The sequence below is a fragment of the Schistocerca cancellata genome, chromosome 4 (genome assembly GCF_023864275.1).
Source record: "Schistocerca cancellata isolate TAMUIC-IGC-003103 chromosome 4, iqSchCanc2.1, whole genome shotgun sequence".
Classification (NCBI taxonomy): Eukaryota; Metazoa; Arthropoda; class Insecta; order Orthoptera; family Acrididae; genus Schistocerca; species Schistocerca cancellata.
This window is the reverse complement of record NC_064629.1, coordinates 421,345,142-421,364,829: the sequence shown is the minus strand read 5'-3', so window position 1 is coordinate 421,364,829 and position 19,688 is coordinate 421,345,142.

Below are 19,688 nucleotides of genomic sequence, written 5' to 3'. Positions count from 1 at the left end.
AATCCTTTCGGAGGGTTACCGTCGAGGTCCGGTGTGCTGGGCAGGCTGTCGATGGTTTTTAAGGCGGTTTTCCATATACCTTAGCGAATGCGGGCTGGTTCCCCTTATTCTGTCTCCGTTTCACTGTGTTGGCGATTGCTGCGCCAACACCGCTTCCATATACGCGTACAACATAACGATTCCAACACGCAAACATCTGGGGTTACACTCGTCTGATGTGAGACGTTCCCCGAGGAGTCCACTGGGGTCCTAACCGTGTGGGTCGGCGGTGGGGTGGGCGGACTGCTGTGGCCTGTTGTGGGGTTGTGAACCACTGAGGACTACGGCGGACATACATACATACATGTGAGAGTGCAAGAGATGCAAAGTTTCATTTCATGTACCCAAATGTTTCTAATGATATCACATACTTGAAGATTACTGATTTGTGTTGTTGCTTTTTGTAAGAGTGCTAATTATGTGAATTGTGGATGTATCCAGTAATTAGAGATAAATAGTATCGATTAATATTATAATGTACTGATTGAGAATAACATTTTTGTGGTATTTGCCATACAATTCTTACATGGGGTTGTAATTACTTGCCGGCCGATGTTGGCCGAGCGGTTCTAGGCGCTTCAGTCTAGAGCCGTGCGACTGCTACGTTCGCAGGTTCGAATCCTGCCTCGGGCATGGATGTGTGTGATGTCCTTAGGTTAGTTAGGTTTAAGTAGTTCTAAGTTCTAGGGGACTGATAACCTGAGATGTTAAGTCCCATAGTGCTCAGAGTCATTTGAACCATTTTTTGTAATTACTTATCAAACACTTCACAAAATTAAACTAGTTGGATGTTACACATGTATATAAATTGCATAAGTCATGTGCGATTGGAAACACTTAAGACCGAATTATTGAACCGTGGAATGGCTCGAAGGCCTGACGATTGTCTTTACATTTTGAGCCCGGTCCGTTGAAACTCAAATCGTAGCTTTAAGGGGATAACTGGCGGTTTGGGAAGTGCTACTGGGAGAGGCTGACAGCCAATTGCGCCACAAATAGTTGGGAAATTTTGTGTCGCCATTTCTGAGAGTGCTGGAAACAAAGGGCGACCTGCAAGCAGCGCACGAGATATGTGATGACAGCTGAACGTTCCATCCAACGTGAAACGTATCGTATAGCTGTAGAGCAATCTGTAGTGCTGTTCCAGGCAGTTGTCGATCTAATCAGTAGACACAATGAGATACGTTTGTAATCTGGAAGGTAAAAGTGGTACTCAGTTAACAAATGTTACTCTCTCATGCGGGAATTATAATGTGTTTCTTTCAATGAATTATTCGTTGTGCTATGGTTACTCGTTTTTCATGGGGGCTCTCTCAAGTAACAAAGTTTAACTATAAGTATCCCTAATTCAGAAGTGTGGAAACCTAGGATGTACCGCAATCTGAAGAGTTTTAAGTGGCAGCTTCAGCAGTAAGCAGAGTACCAGACGACCTGTGAAGAGACCTGGGCAGCGCAAAATACCGTTAAAGCCAAACTAATAATTCTACGAGAATACTGTGCTCTAACTTTTGCTATGAGGAAGACGAAACATGCCCACAGTCAAAATGAAGCTTCAACGCAGACACATGTTTTTGATACATCAATAAGAGTGTATTGCAGATTATCGAGGACTATTTTTTTTAAAGAAGCTATTCCAGCGAAAGGGTTCATGCTGCTGTCTGGCGTCTTATGGCTAGACCTGAATGAATGAAACAGAAGTTAGATGCATCAGACGTATTGTGTAACACTCAATCTAACGGTAATGAAGACTACAGTGGAATCAGGCTCGAATTTCTTGCAGACCAGTATATTTTGCAATGGACCCATAAAAATGTTATACACAGAACAGAAGAATGACGATTTCTGTTTGTTCGGCGTATATGTCTACCGTATTTCAGAATTTTAAACTCTTTGAACGTCCCACAAATGTTGGAAAATAATCGCATCGTTGGGTGTGAGCTCTTTCGTTGTGTAACATTTAGAGCAGTGCACATCATTTTCAATTTGGGAAACTTGGAAGAAACATGTTCAGTTCTTTAGAAGCCGTCTGGATTCTAAAAAAACGAGACAATAAGGGAGCTATCAGTCAATGCCGGCCGGTGTGGCCGTGCGGTTCTAGGCACTTCAGTCTGAAACGCGTGACCGCTGCGGTCGCAGGTTCGAATCCTGCCTTGGGCATGGATGTGTGTGATGCCCTTAAGTTAGTTAGATTTAAGTAGTTCTAAGTTCTAGGGGACTGATGACTACAGATGTTAAGTCCCATAGTGCTCAGAGCCACTTGAACCATTTTATCAGTCAATCAAGGTTCTGTATGTTTCGCAAGAGCACCATCACAACAGCTAATGGGCTACGTATGATACTCCCTTAATTTGAGGATGGAAATTACAATACTCCTTACACAGAATGGTAAATTGTCATATCTGTAAAACTTAATTAAAGAATAGTGAAGATGTCTTTCGTTCTCTCCTTGAGATGCTGTAATGATCTTTAATGTATTCCATGCTGACAAGCTGTGATATCGCGAGAAGAACGCAGCTCCAGTAGTGTGTCAGCTTTCTAGATTCTAGAAATGAGTTTTGGACTAATACTCTAAGACGTCGCACAGTGGCGACTGAAACTTGAGCCTGGCAGTCAGGAACTGTAATTCGAGGAAAATGCTCTGCCATTGATTGCGAAGTATCTACAGAGCATTTCTCGGTATTCTCATTTTCCATTACAGCATGTGTAGTCCGCCTGCTTAGCTTGGTGGTAACGTGCTTGCCTCCCGTACAAGCGGGTCCGGGTTCGATTGCTGGCCGGGTTGGAGATTTTCTCCGCTTGTATTCTGAGTGTTGTGTTGTCCTCATCATCATTTCATCTTCATCACTGGCCCGCAAGTCACCAATGTGGCGTCGACGGCAATAAGACTTGCACTTGGTGGCCGAACTTCCCCGGATGAGGCCTCCATGCCAACAATGTCATACGCTCATTTCACAGCATGTGTAAGCCAACGAAGTCATCCCAAGTATGAAATATAATGCCGTTCCATGGATTTTCCAAGTAATAGACGTTCTATATGAACAACTAATTGAGTTCATGATTTCCTAACACGGCATCGCTTTAGCCACCTGTATAATATGACGAGTAGTATATGAGCCACTGAAAACCAAAGTAGTCTAAGTAAAAAAAAAATGTTTTTGAGTTATACCACTCAGTTTACTTACAATGCACCCAAATTTGTTGTGGAGAAGTGGTATAATGACAACTCCCATCGGAGTTATAAGGGAAATGTGAACTCCATGTTGAAGTCTAGGTTAAAGGCTACACGAATCAAGCAGTGATGTCTCACATTAAATACTTAAAACGCAGCTCATGCCTCTCATCAATGCTGTGCGACCCGTCACCGAGACAAAAAGGACATACATGATGGCACCTCTCCCGTATATCCGTCCGGTGCACCACGCTTTTTTCATCCAACTGACAACTGCAAGTTCGGCGCAGGAATCTGGACCTGGACATGTTGACCCTTTGGCAAAGGGGATGTGGACGGTGAACTCGAGTACACAGGCAGGCTCCATTATAAAGCCTCTTGAAATATCAGCATGACAAGAGTTACACTTCAAGAAATTTCTACATTTAGAAACAACTTATTTACAAACCGTTCATGAACGCGTTGCTGAACTATTGGGCAGACTCAGTAGATATCATTCCAGTAATTGACATAAATACGGCAATTATTTTAACTCAATTTGTGAGAGAAAAGTGCATAATGGGATCAATAAATGCTAAATCAATTTAGTGTGTCACATTATGTTTATGTTTTATAAATAAATTGCAATTACTGAGAGTAAAATACAGTGTATTCCTTCTCAGATATTCAGCTTCTCCAAAAGGTTTATAAGAAGAGTGGCACAACTCTAGATTTATAATACATTACCTTTCACTATCAGTAAATTGCTGAGAGAAAAAGTGCTACTCCAACTTTTAGGGACTATAAAAAGGAATTTCAGGGACAAATAACTAAAATGTCCATAGTAAACATAATTGTACATTTCATCAAATGAATCACGAATTATCGTAAAGCATAAATTTACATTAAACGAAACGCAAAGCATTACATATCTCAGAACTGGAATGAGCTGGCTGCAGACCGCAGGACTAGAGCCAGCGAGCTGACGGGCCAGCCTGTCGACTTACTACCGCGCTTGCGTCCGTTTGAAACGTCTTATGCCCGTTTTAAACGACGAATGACCTTGTAATCGATTGATAACCAGTTGCGTGAATGGCGGCCGTCTATCGTGTGAACGGGCTCACTATTTCGATTGCGTTAGTAGCGACGGTCAATAATTCTAGGCGTAAAGGAATAGGGTCAGTTCTAAATTCGGTACTAGTGACCTCACTGCGCATGCGCGAACTAGTAGCCGTCTGCTGTGGTTCCAGAAACTTGTAAATATTCCTTAAAGCTTGAAGTTGTAGCAGCACTTGATTTGTTTACTTTGTTACAGCATGCCAGAAAGGAAAAGTTAGAAATAGTTGCTAAGAAAGTTTCCGTCGTTTTGCCGAGCGTCACTGGCAAAGATTCTAAAACAACAGATGTGCTCACTGTTCCTCATTCTCCTCTATGCTTCATTTCCGATATGTGTAACTTATTGTAACCTTTAGATGTATATATCTCTCTCAAACAGCAGAGTATTGGTTTACAGACTTCTATCACTATACTGTATCTAATAGGCACAGAAATCCTGTGGGCAAAAGCCAGGCTTTTAAACGATTCTCCTGTTGCCAGAAACCGCAATGTAATAGCAAGTCTGAAAATTAGAAGTTACATGAAATAGGTGTATGATACTCTCAGTATCAGAAGATGCAGGCGAATCGCCTTATGTATTCGTACCTCCAACTTGGAGAAATACTCTCTCTCATCAGAGTATTTTGAAGCTGAAGTCCTACTTCATCGAATGCCAATAATTCGTTGAAGCATTCAGCATTCATCCGCAAATAATTACGAAATTAATTTGGATCCTCCGGCATTAATTCTTTCGTTATCATGTTGTAAGCACCGCGTTTTTCTTCTTCTCTTCCTTGAATCCACGGTCATATCCAGCACCAATTTTTTTTCCAGAATGAAATTTTCACTCTTCAGCGGAGTGTGCGCTGATATGAATCTTCCTGGCAGATTAAAACTGTGTGCCGGACCGAGACACGAAATCGGGACCTTTGCCTTTCGCGGGCTAGTGCTCTACCGTCTGAGCTACCCAACCACGACTCACGACTCGTCCTCACAGCTTCAATTCTGCCAGTACCTCGTCTCCCACCTTCAAAACTTCACAGAAGCTCTTCTGCGAACCTGGAAAACTAGCACTCCTGTAAGAGAGGATACTGTGGAGACATTTCTTAGCCACAGCCTGGGTGATGTTTCCAGAACGAGATTTTCACTCTGCAGCGGAATGTGCGCTGATATGAAACTTCCTGGCAGATTAAAACTGTGTGCCGGACCGGACTCGAACTCCCGAGTTCGAGTCTCGGTCCGTCACACAGTTTTGATCTGCCAGGAAGTTTCACCTATTTCTTTCTTCGACGTTGTATTCTCCCCCTAGCAACGCACGCCTTTGCAAATGCTATAGCTAAATTTGCCAGTACAATATTCATTTCCAGTAAATGTACCACTACCGTACGTTCCCACTAAACAACAACAAACAAGAAAAAATTTGTGGTAATTTCTATGGACCAAACTGCTGAGGTCATCGGTCCCTAGTTTTACACACTACTTAATCTAACTTAAACTAACCTCCCCAAGGACAACACACACACCGATCCCCATGGGAGGACTCGAACCTCCAACGGGGGAAGCAGCGCGAACCGTGTGGCAACGCGCCACAGACTGCACGGCTATCCCGCGCGGCTACAGCAGACACGACTCGAGCGAAATATGATAGTAGCGGTACGCTGTGTTTACGTTTATTGCTTAAGCACGCTGCGACAAGATCTTATATGAGTTTTGAGTTCGTGCCTAGTATGCTTGGAGTGCTTCAGTAGACTATAATCTTTTTTGAACACTTTCGTTCATTGTGTAAAAAGGGTTTTAAGATATACGGGGATAGAATGACTCATTCACATTTTGTGTCTTGTGATTTCTACTATGATTCTATTCCCTACTACAATAACTGTGATTGTAAGGGACTCCGTTCTACGAAAGAGTATGCCCTTGGTTCCACCAAAGTATGTTTGACTTCCACTGTTTGAAAATTAAGACACATAATTACAAGAACCTATCCACAGCAAATATATTCTGCAATTGTTACTAGTGTCACGAACACTCTTAAAACATGTATCGACACTGTAATACACTGAAAGTAAGTAAGATCTGGGATTACAAGGAAACTCGCAGTTCCCCTTCTTTTCACATTTTTTCACTGTACGTAGGCCTTGTAGTCAAAGTTGTGTCTTTTATGATTTTTTTTCCCTTTCCTCACATGATGTACTGCGAACTATGGATGAAGGGCAACAGGCAGATTCCATATTTCCAGAATTCCGGAAAGTTTTGACACGGTGGCCCATTGCAAGCTATTAATGACGGCTCAGATATGTGAGTTGCTCAAAGACTTCTTAAGTAATAGAACCCAGTATGTTGCGGTCGACGGCGAGTGTTCATCAGAGACAAGGCTATCGTCAGCGAACTGTAATAGGACCGCTATTATTCTTTATTTCCATAAATCATTCGGCAGACAGGGTAGCAAGCAAACCGCGGTTGTTTGCTGATGATGCTGTAGTGTACGGCGAGAAGTCGAAGTTAGGAGGATACAAGATGACATTTCTAGTTGGTGTGATGAGTGGCAGCTAGCTCTAAATTAATGAAGATGAAAAGGAAAAAAAAACCCGTTATGTTCGGTTGCAGCATTATTAGTGTCCTGCTTGACACAGTCACGTCGTTTAAACATCTTGGAGTAACGTTGCAAGGCAATATTAAATAGAACGAGCATGTGAGGATTGCGGTAAGTCGGCCGGAGTGGCCGAGCGGTTCTTGGGACTACAGTCTGGAACCGCGGGACCGCTACGGTCGCAGGTTCGAATCCTGCCTCGGGTATGGATGTGTGTGATGTCCTTAGGTTAGTTAGGTTTAAGTATTTCTAAGTTATAGGGGACTGATGACCTCAGAAGTTAAGTCCCATGGTGCTTAGAGCCATTTGAACCATTTTTTTCGTTGCGGTAAGCAAGGCGAATGGTGGACTTTAGTTTATCGGGATAATTCTAGGAAAGTATGTTTCATCTGTAAAGGAGACAGGACATAGGACGCTAGTGCGACCTATTCTTGAGTACTGCTCTAGTTTTGTGGGATCCGTACCAGGTCGGATTAAAAGAGGATATCGAAGCAATGAAGAGGCGGGCTGCTACATTTGTTATTGGTAGTCTCGGAAAATACGCAAGTGTTACGGAGGTGCTTCGGGAATTCCAGGAGGGAAGGTGACATTCTTTTCGAGGAACACTACCGAGAAAATTTAGTGAACTGGCATTTGAAACTGACTACAGAACGATTCTTCTGCCTCCAACATACATTGCGCGTAAGAACCACGAAGATAAGATACGAGGAATTAGGGCTCGTACGGAGGCATATAGACAATCGTTCTTCCTTATTTCTATTTGCGAGTAGAATAGGAAAGAAAATGCTTAGTAGTGGCACAGGGTACCCTCCGCCACGCAGTGTACGGTGGATTGAAGAGTGTCGATGCAGGTGTACATGTAGATCTTTACGGTTTCATTGGCAAGTGTTTACGCATCATTCGGGAAACAGTTGTTTCTGGGATTTAGAGTCCACGATTTGCGCGACGTGTTGATTTCTTTGGGCTGCACGAACGTAGTCAACATGTAGGTACGACTGAGGTGGCCGATCAGGGTTTTTCCTTTGAAAATGCAGGCCTTCTCTTCAAACTGTTTGAACCAGGCATAAACACAGACTCTGCTTGTGGCTCCTGGTGAAAGAGATTGAGAAATGCTCGTTGAACAGTAACTACCGAGCGTCACTTTGCAACTGAAGCACACTTCAGTTCTCTTCTTGTCTTGTAATTGCCATTTTCCGCAGTAAAACTTCTTGGTTGTGCCAACCCGCAACAAAAATTGCCCTCATTCGTAAAAAAAATAAAAGACCAAAAGGTTAAGGTTTGGAGCCAGTTACTTCTACCTTTACGTATGTATGAATTATTCAAATTATGAATTATTCGAAGTATGAAGTTCTATTTCTTTCACCCTGAACTTACATATTACTGTCTTCCGCAAAAAATGTTGTCGATGGTTTACTGAAAACTGAATTAACTTGAAAGTTCTAGAAGATTCCCGTTATCTTGAAAAAATGTTGGTAATATATCTTCGGACGGGTGCGGATTTTTCCGGCATACGCTTAATACAAAGGTGTGTGTTCAGTATGCACAATTGCTTTAAACACATTCATGATTTGTAGTGAGTGATGACAACAGTACGGCTGCAGATGCTGTTTAGAGAGAGTGGGCTTAGGAGCGACTGAATTCCCAGACAACCATCAATCTAGCGTCTAACAAGCAATCATGTTTCTCTTTACACGTAGGAATAGTATATCCTTTTGAATGAAGCTAAGGTGTTGTAACAACTCCATTATTTTATCGTCTCCATGGAGCCACGCAATGGCAGTTTCAACATACCATCAACAAACCTTGAGATAGAAACTGCTCGTTTCAGAGCTGTCTCCTAAAACTCCTCTTTAAGTTAGCTAACTACCAACAGAGAAAGAGCACCTCAGGAAGTCTGTTCATAACATTCCTGGTGAAACATAAAACAGGTGCAACTAAGGAACGATCACACAGAGGGACCGTATGAACTTCCTCTCACCGACATGATTCATATTCACGGGCTGTGTGGCTTGGACTTCAGCACATGTAAACAAGAAGACGCAACTCACAACATTTTCCCAAAAGAATCGAGTTAGGAAACTTAAGTCGTGTTTCTGTACTTCGTGTGGTCGTTTGCATTCAGGGAGTCCGCAGCTGAACGAGTAAACGGTTAGTTTCGTAAGCGCAAGATCTCTGGATCGGATATCGATGTCAATACTTCCTTTTCTTTCTTTCCCACCTAATCCTAACAATAAATATGAGTGATACGCCGTGAAATTGTGTGATGAGTGAGAACTGATCATTAATGTAAACCAACTTTGTTTTGCAGTAGACTCATGGAAGGAAACATGCACACATGAAAATTAGGCGTTCATTACACCTGTTACATATCGCAGTAATTATGGTTTCCCACGTTTCTACGATTAGTATTATCTTTATTCGTGCAGTGCTCCGTATGTTATATGTCGTACTTGTCACAAATGTGGATGCAAAAATATAAATAAAATGACTGTAATGATTTGATTGGAAGATCTTGTCTATCACCTTTTTATTTCCAGTCCTCTTACCAAAAAATTGTCTCCTTTTTTTCAGGATACAAATTGTGAAAATAATAAATATGTTGTTAGAGACACGTGGAAAGGAAAAAAAAAAAACAGAAGTATCGGCAGCGAGATTCGATCCAGAAGCCTTACCCTTATAAAAACAGGCGCTTACTTGGTCTATGCACGCCTCAAATTTTCCCTGTCGATATTTTTGAAAACGGTTGAGAATAGTGTGTTCCTGTTAACCTAAGTTCTAGTCTCAGTCGTTCCCTGCACACCTTGTCAGTATTAATCAAATCGGTGAGAGGAAGTTCACACGTCCCATTTGCAGCTTGACATTTGTTGCCAGTGTCAGAGACGTGTGCGGTCCTTATAAAAAGTGAGGACAACTTAAAAATAACTCAATGGCTTGACTAGATTAGTCAGAGAACATCAATGTTTTAAAATAGTTGTATCGATAATTGCTGCCTCTTATTGCATGATAAATGGTTCAGAATTTGCACAATATATATAGCTATTGCTTAGTTACAGTTTTTTATCTGCAACTCATAAGAATTCCTCTTTAATGTGACACTTAACTTGGAACGAAAACAGCTTTCTCCTAAAATGAAACTGCAGGTGTTCGGTTAATTTTCTGTCATTTCTGCGGTCAGTAATACTCTGATAATTTTGTGCGTCGTTTCTTTACTATATCATTGTAAATATTTTTAAAACAAGCTATCAGGGAGAGCAAGTGAAATTGTTAGAATTGTTGGAAGGGTTTTGTGAAAGTGCAGTACATGTGAAATGAAGTCACATGCAAGATGCTGACGTGCTGAATTATAAAGTATTGCTCCAGTGTTTGGTGTCTTTATCAGGTAAGCATGACAGAAAACGTAGGAAACGTAGATAGTATCGTAACATATCCATATGCCGCATATGTAACTTTAATCTACACGGAGAGGGAACTTATTGAAAATCTTTGTACGAAAGGAGAAGTTATTCTCCAGAAAACCTGTTGGAAAAGAGGAATTGTATTCCAAGAAATTGTGCAAAAATTCTTCTACAATCAACATGAATCTCGCATAGCGGCCTCAGGAATCGGATAAGAGATATTAGAGCAGCTACAGATGCTTACGTACAGACATTTTCCCCCGATCACTTCCTGAATGGAACGGGATTGGAAACCGCTGCTATTGGTAAAAAGTCACTTGCACTATGCACGCTGCAGACGCTAGCGAAGTATGGAGGCTGTTTGACAGTAAAAAGGACAAGCGAAAGGGGTCAATAGAGAACTGTAAAACAAATAAATTATCCTAATAAATATAGGTCCGGAAAACAACAGTTTTCCCATTACAATGTATGTATAAGTGCAGTTATGCCAATGCTACATCACTGCTAATGACTAAAGCTACGTTTCGTATGATATTGCTCATGGTGAAAGGATGCGTATGTGGTACATGGATGATGGTGCACTGGCACACATTCATTTGTCTGTTCAGAAATACGTAGCGTGAGTCTTAGTCCAGTTTATCGGTCGTGGCTAAGCAATACGTGGCTTACCAGGTAACTCGATTTTCATCTAGCAGGAGTTTTCTTGTGGTGATTTTTAAAAGCTTCCGTTCATGCCAGTCCTTTTGAAAGTTTCCTTGAACTCTGCGAATGCATTGTGGATGATTGTCGTTGTGTTTGGGACGCACCTGGGATTTTTGAATGTGTTCGCGCATGGATGAGCAGACGTGGTAAAGCCGTTCATGTGAATGAACGGTGGTCGTATGGAAAACTTTTATGATTATTTGCTTGTTTTATTGTCCTTCACTATTCCTTTTCGCTTTTACCTATAACATTCTTACACCATGTGCATGTAGAAGTAGATCTTTAATATAAAGGCGGGAATGTATTAAGGACATTTTTACACAGTTACCTGTCAGAAGAGTGACATCTGACAATCATCCAAGATTACCAGTGCATAGGAGGTCGATAAGGAACTTAACCTCATCGTCTGTCCATCGCTTACAGCCCATATACTCATGACGGAATGTACCTGATCAGTTACTTTGGCTCAGGCAGCACCACACAAGCGTGTGTTACCAATCTCGACCCCGGAGGCTCGTAGTACAGTGACCAGCTGTTTTCAAGTGCTACGGTATCTTTTAGATATCGTTGGGCGTAGAGCACTCATTTCTGCGCTGTTTTCTTTTACAATGGTATAAGCTCACATCTCTTATCGTTCTAGTGCATTCCATTATTCCAAAAACTCCTTCCTTTGTGACTATCAACTATTATTTAGCAAAGAAGAACATTGAAAAAACTATTAATTTCTAATTAAGGATATTGTTTATACCTTATTTTGATACAATAAAGTTGAAAAAATTTAAATTAAACTTAAAACTACAAAATAATTGGGTGACACCTAATAACCGAGCCCTCTGTAAAACACCGCAGACGCTTCATAGTAACTAAATATGATTTTGAGGAAAGTCATTGTCGGCACCATCTCCTCCATTAGACAAAACGGTGTATATGACGTAAGATGAGTGTGAGACCTCATATTCCTAAGTAGTACAAAATGTTTGGGACAACTATAAAGGATCTATTTTCAGAGTCTTCACTGCAAACAACAACAAAATAGAAGTATGTTAGAGTCGTATAAGTCTATATGTCAGCGGTGTTACTACGTATCTTCCTTGAGTGAGATACAGAAACACCATCTACGGTAAGCAAATGCTACGTTCGCGCTTCATGTCAGACAACGCATCGTTCTCTCACGTGCTCTCATGCTTATACTGAGAAAAACAAATGTGTGGTTTCTGGTGTCAATGATTAAAATTTATAAGTCAGGTTAGCTTCAATTTCTTAATACTGTTTCTGAAATTTCATTCTAATAAGCCCGTATTAATCGACCCCCTTTGTCTCTTCTGACATTTTAGACGAAGTGATAAGAACAGAGAGCATTTTAGCATGAATTAGAAGTGGAGGTTTCATGAAGACACTGAATAAACGTCACTTCTGGCGACTGGAAACGGAGTTTAACTGAAACGATGAATAAATATCTGTGTCTGTGATTTTGTGTGTGTGTGTGTGTGTGTGTCTGTGTGTGTGTAAGAGAGAGAGAAAGAGAAAGACATTGTGAGTCGGAGAAAGTAATGGAAGGGAAGGGAACTGTAGGACCGCTAGTACTTCTGTATGCTAACCCGCGCGTAACTAGAATTAATAATGCTCGTAAAATCCCTTAATGGAATTTGTAATCCAAAGAAAGAATTAGAAAATTAGCGAAAGTAAACGTAATCCAGATCAAAATAGCAAATTTGAATAACAACAGGAATAAATTCGTTGCTCTTTTTTCATCACAGTCTTTATCCTTTTGTATGCACACTCTAATTTCATACACAGCTTCTATTAAGGCTTCCAGACAATGTAGGCACTAAACAAGCTTCCAGGGATGGGTGGTGGGGGGGGGGGGGGCGGATGGGGGAGGGATGGAGTAGCGATTTAAGACCCGTGGAAATACTGGCAAAGAATTCTGTTTAAATAGTATAACTCCCTTATCTGCCCCACTTACAGGTAATATGATCTTGCACTGGATTTTTCTTACGTATTCCGAAGCATGATTCAGAAGCTGGGGATATCCATCACCGGATAAGTAAAAAGCTTCGACTTCTCATGAAACCTCAGTGTTGACGAGTGCCTTGAGAATACCAAATCTCTCATGCCTCACACGCACATCATGTATTTCATAGTTTGAATTGAACGGGGTGAGTTCCTGTGATTTGCACCCGACAAAGCGTTTACCAGCTATGCAATCTAGAAGTCTAATGCTCCATTCATTTTTACCTGATCTGTGCCCCATGAACGATGAAAATTACGTTTATGGAGTAAGGGACAGTTTAATTCTTCCAAATAAAGAAGACAAGTACTTTCACCAACAGGCACGGCAAAGAGTGCTTAACAATGTGCCTTATGAAAGTCACTGAACGTCAGCGCCAGTGCCCGTTCCCTTTGTATTTCACGCTGTTCTTTTCACACACAACAAGCTTTTAGTTACGTTCTACGATAAAAGTCAATGAAATACAATTTCTTAGACTTAAATTAACTGGGAAACAATGTGTGGCAGAAGTGTCTTAGGAAACGTTTATGTTTTTCCTAAAGAAGCTATGTTTATGAGCCATAACATTATGAAAATGAGCTTAATATTGTGTTGGTCCACCTGTGGAACGCAATAGATCAACGATTCTTCGTGGCGTGGATTCAATAAGACCTTGTAGGTTTCCGATGTTATGTGGTACCAGACGGCTGTATAGAGGTCACGCGATTCCCGTATACTACGGCCCGGTGATGAATGGGTGGGAGATTGGCTCCCGATAGCGTCCTTTATGTCTTCCAACAGGTTGAGGTCAGGTGAATTTGGTGGCCAAGGCATCCACTTGAGATCACTAACACGCTCTTCAAAGCTCTGTAGCATGATTCTGGGTTTGTGGCACTGACAGCTATCCTCTTGAAAGAGGATACCCTTGAAGATGGACGTTGACTGTGGATATTGTGTCATAGACACAGTCCCTTTGACTGTACCTAAATATCACTAAACCCGCCCAAAGATGTAAATAACCATGCACCTAGTAGACGGAAGGGGTCCGACAGCCGATCAGTTCAATTCATTCCACCAGGGAGGAGGTACAAGGCTCTGTTGTCTGTAGTTCAACCATGCCTAGACGGTCAATAACGTAGTTCGACCGAGTCCGCATTATTACTTTGTGCCAGGAAGGGCTCTCAACAAGGGAAATGTCCAGGCGTCTAGGAGTGAACCTAAGCGATGTTGTTCGGACACGGAGAACATACAGAGAAACAGGAACTGTCGATGACATGCCTCGCTCAGACCACCCAAGGGCTACTACTGCAGTGGATGACCGTTACCTACGGATTATGACTCGGATGAATCCTGACAGCAAAGCCACCATGTTGAATAATGCTTTTCGTGCAGCCACAAGACGTCGTGTTACGACTCAAACTGTGCGCAATAGGCTGCATGATGCGCAAATTCACTCCCGACGTCCATGGCGAGGTCAATCTTTGTAACCACGACACCATGCAGTGCGGTGCAGATGTGCCAAACAACATGCCGCTCCCATAGTGCTCAGAGCCATTTGAACAACATGCTGCATGGAACGCTCAGGATCGGCATCACGTTCTCTTCACCGATGAGTGTCGCATATGCCATCAACCAGACAATCGTCGGAGACGTGTTTGGAGGCAACCCGGTCAGGATGAACGCCTTAGACACACTATCTAGCGAATGCAAGGTGGAGGTTGTCTGTTGTTTTGGGGTGGCATTATGGAGGACCGACGTACGCCGCTGGTGGTTATGGAAGGCGCCGTAATGGCTGTAAGATACGTGAATACCATCCTCCTACCGATAGTGCAAACATATCGGCCGCATATTGGCGAGGCATTCGTCTTCATGGACGACAATTCGCATCCCCATTGTGCACATCTTGTGAATGCATTCTTGCAGGATAATGGCATCAAATGGTTCAAATGGCTCTGAGCACTATGGGACTTAACATCTATGGTCATCAGCCCCCTAGAACTTAGAACTACTTAAACCTAACTAATCTAAGGACATCACACAACACCCAGTCATCACGAGGCAGAGAGAATAACGGCATCGTTCCGCTAGAGTGGCCAGTATGTTCTCCAGACATGAACACTATCGAACATGCCTGGGATGGATTGAAAAGGGCTACTTATGGACGAAGTTAGCCACCACCCACTCACCACTCTGGGGGATGAAAGCTGAATCGCCGTTGAGGAGTGGGACAATCTGGACCAACAGTACCTTGATGAACTTGTGGATAGTATGCCACGACGAATACAGGCATGCATCATTGCAAGAGAACGGGCTACTGGGTATTATAGGTGCCGGTATGTACAGCAATCTGGACCATCAACTCTGAAGGTCTCGCAGTATGGTGGTACAACATGCAATGTTGGCGGAAATGATGTCATTTTGATCTCTATTTCAATTTTCTGTACAGGTTCCGGAACTCCCGGAACTGAGATGATGCAAAACATTTTCTGATATGTGTATTAAGGTAAGCGTACGTGGGGTGATGTATGTTTCGAGCAGCCGTTCGGCTGGATGACCGCGTATCTGCTTTTGACTACTGACTTGAAGTACAAAGAAATTTGATTAGTCCAATGAGATGACAGGTTCCCATTGATAGCGCGCCCACTGCTATCTTAAGTTACCATTCCCCTAAGCCAACCTATAAAATAAGTGAATTGTATGATTTATGTGTAAAAACTAATGAAGCAATCAATGTAAATCTTTTTGCGCATTAGTTAGTGAGTATTTACAACATTTCTTAAGATACTCAGTCATCATTGTGCCCCCCATCCGAGGAGTTTATGGCGGACGTTTGAAACGTAGCTTTTTCGTGTATCGATTGTCACGATTTTTGAATAACTTATACATCAGTTTAGATAAAGAAAACTTATTATTCTTTGCGGACATACCCGAGGAATAATTCAGCCAAATTTCAGAATGATATCTTTATTAATGTGCCCGCGATCCATTTCGTCAGCTAGAATACAGTGTGTTTCATGATCAAAAACACACGACAAAAATACATCTATCTTTCAAACGACCGCCATTTTATTACTCTGTCGAATTAAAAAAAAAGGCCTTTATTATGATTCTGTGAACAATATCCTACAGATTGCAGAAAAATTAAATTTCAGATAAGATTTGCAGACTGCTGGAATTCCGTCACGGACACACCTCGTTTTGGACAAAGAAACTTTAACTTCTTGGATGAGGGCTTAATGATTACCAGATTTCTTTCGACAAACAGAAAATATCCTTCAAGAACCAGTAAATAATGTGCAAGAATATTTACGCTGCTCGCTTGACTATTTTTGGGAAAAAATGTAAAAACCGGTTATATTATTGGCTGACTGTGGATAATGGGTATTTAATTAGAGATGTCGTTGAGCCAACATGGAATAACATAGGATTCATCTGCTGCGGATCCCCATGTTAAACAGCTTACGTTTTACATTGTACACCGAAACAAACGTAACTGCACCAGCATGGATTCTGTCGTCAAATCTGCCACAAATCGCCTCCTACCCTGCATTACAGAGCGATGAAATCTCCAACTTTCAAGTTCTGTCATGGGTAGTGGACGTCAATTTACGACCTGTATCGCCTCTGGAATGATTTCCCATTCGTCTCTGATCCGTTTGTATCCTTCCCTTAAATTTCATAATACCTGTTGACTCTTTTGAAAAAGAATTTTAATATCTGTTCTATTATAAATGAATTGTCACGTAGACAGTTTTCCATATTGTCTGATATCTCGTACTGAAATAACATAGCTAGGAGAAGGGCTGGCTGCATAAAAAGGGAGTTCTTCTGCAAGAACTACCGTTAATTGATAATTTATATGGCGTCGATGAGATCATGACTAAGAAACCATTCGCCGCAGAATTTTAGGCGTTAATCTTAACGACATTAACGTTGAGCGATGAACTGTGAACACTTTGTAGGACATTGACTTCATTAACATTCTTTCCTCTATAATGGATTACCAACTGCTCCTGTATCCCAAACAGTGCAAAGAAAGTTGAGTGGGATGAAGGAGATGAGAGCGTATGCTGTAAGTGTTATAGGGAATGTATTTGAGAACAGACAATGTTCTGAAAGCAGATGGAGATAACTTTATATCTAGTGATCTCAATACAAATGTTCAGCACAGTTCCGTGAAACAGATGGTTAAGAATCCATTGTTGAGAAGTGAAGCATATGATAACTTTAGAGCGGGTATAAGCTATATTACGCTTGTATGAGTACGTTCCGTTCTTCGGCTGCATTGACTGAATTTAGTAAAAGGCGTATTAGCATGGTACGAATGTGATATAACACCAAACAAAGGAGAAGACTTTGCTCACATTACTGAGGTACTATTTGACATGGAACATTTGTGAAAGACTAGTTTACGACTTTGAACTGTGTCCTTATGCTACGTCAAGTTTAATAGGTAGTAGAGAAACAGTTTACAATAGTCGTGTTCGTGTTAATAACCGATATAACCGTAAGAATTTTGAATGCAAGCATGCAAACGTGGATGCACTGTGTCGTGCAGGTGTCGGATGTCGGTTTGTATGGAGTTCCACACCTGTTGCAATTAGTCGATCAGTACAGGAATAGTTAATGTTGGTTGTGGATGTCACTGGAGTTGTCGGACGACGATTTCCCATACATGGTCGATTAGAGACTGATCTGTTGATCGGTCAGGACAAGGCAACATGCGGATACTATGCAGAGCAGGTTGGATTACAACAGTGGTATGCGAGAGAATCTAGTTCTGTTGGGAAACGCTCCCAGGAATGTTGTTCGTGAATGGCAGCGTAACGGGTGGAATCACCTCAATGACGTACATGTGCGAAATCAGGGTGCATGGGATAACCTCAAGAGTTCTAGCGCTGTCGTACGAAATTGAACCCCAGATTACAACTACAGGTATAGTTCTAGTGTGTCTAGGCGCAGACAGATGACTGCAGGGGCTCACCTGGTCTCCTTGCAACCAACACACGGTCATCACTGGCATCGAGGCAGAATCAGCGTTCATCAGAAAACACATCAGACCTCCAATCCCCCGTCCACTGGGCTGTCGCTTGACACCACTGAGGTCGCAAACGGCGGTTATTTGGGGTTAGTGGAATGCACACTTCAGGGTGTGTGGCTCGGAGCTATCCTAAAAGGAACTGATTTGTAGCTGTTTTTCGTATCACTATGGTACCAACTGATGCTCGAACTGCTGTTGCTGACGCAGTACTATGCACCGCAGGGCAGCCATAAGCTGAAAACGACTATCTTTCCTCACGTGACCCTCCGCAGCCCGGTCTTCTGGCGACCATATCTTCCCGTAGTCACCGCAACTAACAACCATGTGCGGTGGCTACATTCCTGCCGGGTCTTTCTGCAGTATCACGCATGGTACATCCAGCGTCTTGGAGGCCCATTAGACGACCTCGTTCAAATCATGTGAGGTGTTGATAATGGCGTCTTCGTCGTCTTAACGGCATTCTTGACTAAAATCGATTCACTAAATCCAATCTAGAAGGTAAATAATGCTCACGACGGCTGTAACACATATTTAAAACAAACCTAATTGTATCCCCGTAGTTGCCCTATAAGCGTCACTCTTAAGTTATTGGCTTGAATTATGAACAGCCGTTACCTTTCAGATGTAGAAACAATCCTACAAACATTGGTTTATCTCACACAACTCCTTCTTGATGCTGCGATTTTTTCCGTCAGTGTAGTCTGTTAGTATATTTATATTTAAAAACGAGTAGGTGTTTACTGCAATTCATTTGCATATAAAAAACAACGTTTTTCTAGTAAATATTTGAGGTTCTTGCAAATTCATACTCTTTACAAGTATATTTGTCTGGAAATCTATTGCGGGCACAAATACAAACACAGACTTGACTAAACACCCGGAAGTACATCATTAATACTGTGAGTAGTTTGTACGAATGTGTTTCTCGATGGTTAAGGAAATAGTGATTGGACTGTCTGGGAATAAACATGGTATTTATCTTCGTAGAGAGAGTGTCTCGTGACTCATTTGATTAATTTAGCGCTGTCTTGAGCAGCTGTAAAGTCCGAAGCTGATGGATGCAGTTCATTTCTGTTTATGATTGATTACTTTCATATTATTTATTTTGAATGTGAAAAAGTTATTAAGTTTCACAGGTAGTGGATAGTGATAACGTAAACGTGGCCGTAGTGATTCTAGAGTGAACCATCGATCCCGTCAGCCGCCGGATGTAAAGGCAGCGCAGTGTGGAGTGCAGGCTGAAGTACGAATCGGGAAATGAAGGAACAATAGGGTTTAACTTCCCGGCGAGGAGGTCACTAGATACAGTGCACTAGCTCGGATTTGGGAAGGAAAACAACCAACCCTACATTCACCTGAACTGATTTCCGGTAATCTCGGGAAACTTAGATGGGAATGGCTGGATGGGAATTGGAAGCGCCCTCCTCTCGAATGCTAGTCCACTGTCTTACCACTGCACCACTCCGCTCGTTTCGAACAAATCATAGTGGGACAGTAACCCAAGTATGGCCCAAACTCTGTGCTACTCTTCTGAGAGGTACACATTTCGAGAGCTTAACCTGTTAACCTCAGTCATTTCAGTAACCATTTAAGACATCATAATTAGAAAGAAACTACAGAAACACTACACCATCACCACAAGGGCAGATAAAGGAAACACGGTGGTTCTTATGGATATATCAATAATT